We start from the raw sequence: 6875 nt of genomic DNA on the forward strand, positions 1-6875 counted from the left end.
GACATCATCCTGCAGCAGGGGCAGCCGCAGCTGGGCAGGGTCGGGAGCTGCCGGGGGAGGCAAAGGGAGAAAACGGGCGCCATGATCCCAGCACCAGGGAGGAACTCCGCGGGCAGGGCGTCCCCGAAGAGCTGATGGAAAAGGAAAGGAGGACCAGGCCTGGGCTTCTTCCCGAACAGTGCCGGGGCTGTGCGGAGAGGAGCGGGGGAAGAGCGAGAGGGGAGCAACTCGCGCCTGCCTTTGTAACTGCGTCAGTACAAGATGGCGCAGGGTGTCCCTGGAGAGGGAAGGGAGTTGCACGTCCGCCGGAGGTCATGTGACCGCGTTGCATTCCTGTGGGGTTTGGCTGCGGACCAAGCTGGCTGAGGCGGCGGCGGCTGCCCGGGACAGCCCGGGCTTCCCCCCTCCTCCCGCACCCCGCCGGCGGGCCCGCGCTGCTTCCCCTCCCCCCTCAGCCTTGTGCACGAGGGTGTAGCTGCTGCCGAGGAAGGTTCTCGCTTCTCTCCTTATTCTCCACCCACCTCCAGGGTGTAGCTGCTCTCGGGGGAAGCTTTCCATTCCTCCCCCTCTCTGCGCAGGGCTTTACCCACCGCCAGGGAAAGTTCCCCCTGGGCGCCTGCTGGCTCCGCCCGAGCGTGGGAGCCGGGTGCGCTCACGGTGGTGCCGCTCGCCCGGTGCGAGGGCACTCTGCTGCCCGTCAAGCTCCCGGGGTCACCGAGTGGTTCCTACCGAATCAGTCCGTTTAAGCGATGTTTAAATGACCTCATTAAAGCCGCTGAGGAAAACGCACAGGCTATGCGGAGTTGTTCTTCTGACGAGGAGGTCGTGGCTGCTCCGTTGTTGCTCTGCCGGGGGTACTGGGCAGGGGGGCCAAGGGAGAATCTGCGAGGTGTTCATGACTTTATTCTATTTGAACAGGAAAAATGGATCGCTGTTCTTTTATTTGTGTGTTGTTGGATCCTGTTGTAGGGAGTTGAGCAGCTTTTCTGTGGGGTGATGTGTGTATTCCAAAGTCAGGCCACAGTGGCCTGTTTCTTTAACAGAGGAATTAATGTATATACTTAGTGCAGATGAAAACTGTGGTTTGCGAATATTGTGAGGACTCCCCATGTTGTACTTTCTGAGGTTCATAGGAAAATGAACTCGTTACACAGGTCTGGGTAGGCTTGCAAGATTGGCAGATCTCTTTTCTTGGTCTTCTATTATTTAAATATTTTGATGCAGGGGAAGTGGAAAAATGTATGTTTTCCAATCCTAATGCTTTTCGTTAAGGAATGCAACTCCTCTTACTATTTGGGTGAGGTTCTTGAGCTTTCAGAGCAGTGCAGTGCCAGCTCCCATGTTCTTGTATGCCACGGTGTAAATTTAGCCACTGCATCTGACCCAGTGAACAAATTAACAGTTTAAATTGCTGATGCTTCAAGGGTGGAGGTTTATTTTATTTATAAATGTTTCGCTTTTTCTGTTATTTTGTCCCCAGATAAGATTTTTTTTTTCTTTTTACTTCCCCTCTAGTAACCTGGTAGGGGATAAAGCTTGAATACTTCACGAATGTGGTGTTTGAGAACTACTGGCATGAAAGTAACTGAGTGTATGACTAATATAGAAGATTCCTGTATAATAGATGGTCCTTAATATGTGTTACATAAGTAAGATGGTGAGGTGGAGTCCAGTTACATAAGAACTGACTGGGGCCTTTGGAGTTACTCTTAAGTAGTCCATATTGGTTGCATATACAGCCTGCAGGGTATCCATGTGTTGTGGGAGGAGAGGTGGAAAAACAGGATTGAAAGCATCTAATAGCACTACATTTTTCCTTTGTAGCTTATATAGAGGATACCAGGAAAGAAAGGGAGAAGACAGTAAGTAAGAATGACACAGCGAGAAGCTTTCAAAAGTCCAGAGCTTACCTTTTAGGACATAAGCTCAGTTTAAGCATCTCCCCCTTTTTTTGAGTGTCTGAAGGTGGCTGTCAGCTGAGCATTGTGCCAACCTATTTCTGTGCAGACTACTATGAAGAGCAGGATTCTTGTATCTTAGAGGTCATGAGGTGCGCTTTTTTTTTTTTTTTTTTTTTTTTTTTTTTTTTTTTTTTTTTTTTTTTTTTTTTTTTTTTTTTTTTTTTTTTTTTTTTTTTTTTTTTTTTTTTTTTTTTTTTTTTTTTTTTTTTTTTTGAGAGAGAGAGAGGGGAACAGCAGCTTACTGGAAATGGTGTTAGGAGGAGGCAGTTGGTTTGTTGACCGCTGGATTACTGATTCTTGTGTAGGCATAGTTTGACACAAGGTAAATGCTCCCTCTGTAACGGAAGCTTCCAGAGAGGCTTTCAGTGTACAGTGACTCTTCTAATACAGAACAGATTTATTTGTGAATACTCTTCGCAGATGTGTTAAAGCAAGAACATTTATTTGAACTAAAAAAATGAGGAAACCCCCCCGTATTTTATTAGTAATTACATTTAGGCTTGTGTGCTATAATTATGAAACAGGGAGTAAGGGACTTGTTTGAATGCTTAAGTTATAAAATACTCTATGTAGAATACCTGGGAATAAAAAACTTTAAAATGGCACCTAGAGTTTTAATTCTTGAAGTAACCTTTTAGGTAGCTCACTTTGTATCAGATTTTGCTTGAAAACCAAGAAATTAACTACTTTGAGAGTTCTCAGTAACTGGCAGCTTATTGCAGCAGTACTTGAGCAGAGGTGTGGCTGTGCTTTCATGAAGCTATAGAAATGAAGGCAAGTTCTAATGAGCTGGTAATAATTTCTTGTTTCTACATTGTTTTTGTTAGCTGTTCTCGGGGAAGCAGTATTAGTTATCTTGAAAGAAACAGCTCCAGCAGTGTTGCAGTGCAGTCTTAAAACAACGTCTGATGTATTCCGAACTACTTCTGCCGAGGGAGATGAGTAAAAACCAAGTGCGCATTCTTCTCTGAGACGGAAACCTCAGGGGAGGGGATTTGCCCGAAGGCCAGTCTGATGCAAGCTGTGTGTTAATCTGGAAGGGGAGGGGAAAGAGCTGTAGGAGGGGGAGACTGGGTAAAAACGGGCACGTAGTTTACATTTTATGGTCTCAGCTTACCAGGGAGAGTAACAGTTTCTACTGAACTGCAATTCGTTCCTTTAATGAGGATATTTCAGTTGGCTGGACGTTATCCAGCAGTTAAGAGCTGTGGTTCTGACTTGCCGTCGAAGCCTGTCTGTGCATGTACGTGTGGTCTGAGCCTTTGCGAAGACCTGTTATTTAAACACTGTTGTTTACCTTTAGCCTACAAAGGGACTGACAGGAGTTCAAGGGTATTTAGGGGAGAAAGGAGAGGGATACTAACAGTGTAATAGATCCGAGTATGCATTAATGTCATAGTTGAAACAGTTGAAGTGGTGCCCATTCTGAAAGAAGATCCTGCACCTTTTCTCAGCTGTTCATTCTTTCTTCTGTAAGTGGTCGGGGGGAGGTAGGAGTGAAGAATGGATCTAACATAAGCCTAATTGTAATAGATGGCTTTCTAATGTGTCTGTTCATTGTGTGGCTTCACAAATGCTCCCGTTTGAACAGGAGTAGAAAGAAGCAGCTGCTAGGAAAATGGAGGTGTGCAGGTTTTAATCGTTAGTGAAATTAGGTATGCTTTTTCTCAGCAAAGAAACAGTTATTAGGGAATTTTGACAGGCAGCTCTTAAAGGCTTTTGGCTGGTGTAACTAGAATCACTGCTTAAGGAGTCAAGCACAATTCTAAACTATTTATGTAGGGTACTGGTAGATTAACTTGCAATTGTAGGTGACAGGATCACTTTAGACTGACTGAAATGGTAGCCTACAAAAGTTAAGTAAAATGTTACTTCTTTTGAACTGTAGCCTAGTTAAGTTCAGTTTTTGTTGGAACAGGCTAAAACTTGAAATAGGTTTGCTTCTTCCAGAAGTGGCCAGTTATCTAATAGCTGGGGTATTCAATGAAGAATTATTCCTACAGAATAAGCTCTGAGCTACTTATAAAATGTGATACCTATGGATCACAGTGGCCACTAGTCAAATGAATTTGCATTATCAGTTTATCCACCTGGATGTGGAAAGACTGCTCACCACTCAAACAGCAGCACAACAGGAACTTCCTTTGCACACCACTTCAGGCTTTGTTACGATGAGTCCTTCTGAAAAAGTTGTGACTGGTGAGGTTTTTCTTTAGGAGGAAAACAGGTTATTGGCTGGTCCTACAATTCTTAACAGTTGAGTTCCTCACTTAAAGGAGCAACTTTAAAACTGTTGTGTGGCCTCCTAATCCTGGGATTAGTGGGAATTTGTACCAGGTTCAGCTCACTACTATGACCTTTGGGTAGAGAGGTGGGGTAGTGGTTTGTTTTCTCCTTCTGGCATGACCTTGTTATTTGAAGTAGCCGTTCTGATGAACTTGTAGTTGCTGTGGAGAGCAGTATGAAACTCCATGTAGTTACTTTCATAAGTGAGGTAGTGCTCAGACCCGATTATAATGCAGCACTAGCCCTGAAGCCCTGTCAGTAACAGTTTGATGAAGATGCTGTAAACAGCCAGTGGTTCCCAAGTAATACAAGATTTTTGAGGATCTTCAGGGATAAAATGGGGAAAAACAGTACCAGCTTTGGAGACTTGGACTGTGCCAGAGTTCGGAAGTTATGGAATTGTGGGCTCCAGCACCCCAGAAGTGCAGCTGAAGGTGCTCTTGTCACAGCAGGTGTATGTTCCTTGTAAGCTTAGAAACCAAGCAAATCTTGGCGGGTATATTTGTGTGCTTATTAAGTCTTTTACAAAAGAGATCCCTTATCTCTGCTGAAAATTCTTGTGACTGCTCTGTCTGCAAGCTTGTTAATATTGCATGGCCATGCAGTGGATATTACTCAAAAGTCGAAATGCAGTTGATTGCAGCAGTATATTATGTCTCTTAAAAGTTTAGCTTTTGAGAACTGCTGTAGTTCTACTCGGTGTGGTCTGTTAGGACTCATAGAGTTTCAGAAGTACTCAACAGGATGAGAGAGCTGGGGTTTTTGAACATGGAGAAGAGAAAGCTCTTGAGGAGACCTCATTGCAACCTTCCTGTATTTAAAGGGGGCTTGCAAAAAAGAGTGACTTTTTTACATGGGCACATAGGGATAGGACAAGAGGAAATGCATTTAAACTAAAAGATGAGATACTTAGACTGGATGTTAGGAAGGGATTATTAGAGGGTAATGAGGCACTGGAACAGGTTGTCTGAAGAAGTTGTGGATACCCCATCCCTGAAAGTGCTAAAGGGCAGGTTGGATGGGGACCTGAACAAGCTGTTCCAGTGGCAGATGTACCTGCCTATGGCAGGAGGGTAGGAACTAGATGATTTTGAAGGTCCCTTCCAACCCAAACCATTCTATGATGGTCTGACAGTAGAATGGTGCACTCAGAACGGGTAGCTTTCTGACATTGAGTACCACTGACTATAATAATGGAATTGTTCCCAGAAGACTTCAGTAGACTGGCAACTAATGAAGTTTTGTATTGGTGGAGTTCAGTTCTTAGTATCTTAGATCTAAGGAAAGCAGTATTTGTCTTTCATCCAGTTTGTTGTCATGTGTGTGTATCTTTGATAGCTGCTTGACCCAGTCTCAGTACAACTGCTGTAGATGGACCAAAACTACGTTGCGTGGCAGATATGGGGTGTCAGAACTAGTAGGGAGGGCACAAGAAGAACATAGACTGAAGAGCTAGCTGGGAAACAAGCTTAAACATCCAATTCTTGTGCTAAACTCCCTCCTCCCATGTTGCTGCCTTAATTAGCAAGTTAGAGGACTGACATGAGATTGCCCAAATTTTAGTGAAATAAGGCCAAAATAATCTGATATGTAGAACTGTGCTTCTTTATTAGTGCAGATAAAGCAATCCCTCAAAGAGACTGTGAGACTATAGCTGGTCATGATATTGAGACAGGAGTTGAATCTGTAGCCTAAGAGATGTTTTACCAGCTTTATTCTGGGATAAGTGCTCAACTGTGCTGCTCTTGGTTGTGCTGCTTTGTTTTGGGTCACAGTGTTTGTGGCCCAGTGATGTCAGGCTGATGATAGATTGTGCAGTGTAGTCTTATCTGCTGAGCCAGGGTAAGCTGTCTCAAATTCCATCCAGAACAACTATGGGCCTTCTAATCAGAGAATTTTATAGGAACATGTTACTAAATGTCATTGTCACAAATATCACAAATATGATTTAGAAGACTACTCTTTAGAAAATGAAACTATTTCTTTTATCAGAGTGGTACTACACTTTGAATTCATCTCCAAAGCTGTGCTCCAGTACCCCAGCATACGTGTGCTGGAACAAGCTCATAAGCTTATAAAGGCATGCTGGGCAGTTGTCAGATCCTATTTTTAAACTGTTTCTGAGAAACGCTTCTGTCTCCTATCTCTGTGTAGTCATAGGAAAGGCTATACTTCATACAGGAGCCACGATGTCTGGGCTCAGCTAACAATAATTTTTGAACTTGAGTATCTCTTCTTCAGAGATAGTAGAATTGAATGTGCACTGACTTCTCTTGGGAAGGAGAAATGACAATAACTAGAAAATAGTGGTAATGTGCTATTGAGTCCTTGACTGTCAGTACCAATAATAAAAGATACAGGTCTCTTCACTCTCATGACCAGTGATAGAACTTGAGGAAATGGCATGGACTGTGTCAGGGGAGGTTTAGGTTAAATATCAGGGAAAAGTTTTTCACCCAGAGGGTGGTTGAGCACTGGAAGAGGCTCCCCAGGGAAGTGGTGTCAGCACCAAGCTGAGTTCAAGGAGCATTTGGGCAACACTCTCAAGGCACATGTTGCCATTTTTGGGGATGGTCCTGTGCAGGGCTAAGAGTTGGATTTGATGATCCTGGTGGGTCCTTTCCAGCT

Source organism: Empidonax traillii, unplaced genomic scaffold (genome assembly GCF_003031625.1).
Source record: "Empidonax traillii isolate 1590-97213 ecotype Southwest subspecies unplaced genomic scaffold, ASM303162v1 scaffold277:size2070623, whole genome shotgun sequence".
Classification (NCBI taxonomy): domain Eukaryota; kingdom Metazoa; phylum Chordata; class Aves; order Passeriformes; family Tyrannidae; genus Empidonax; species Empidonax traillii.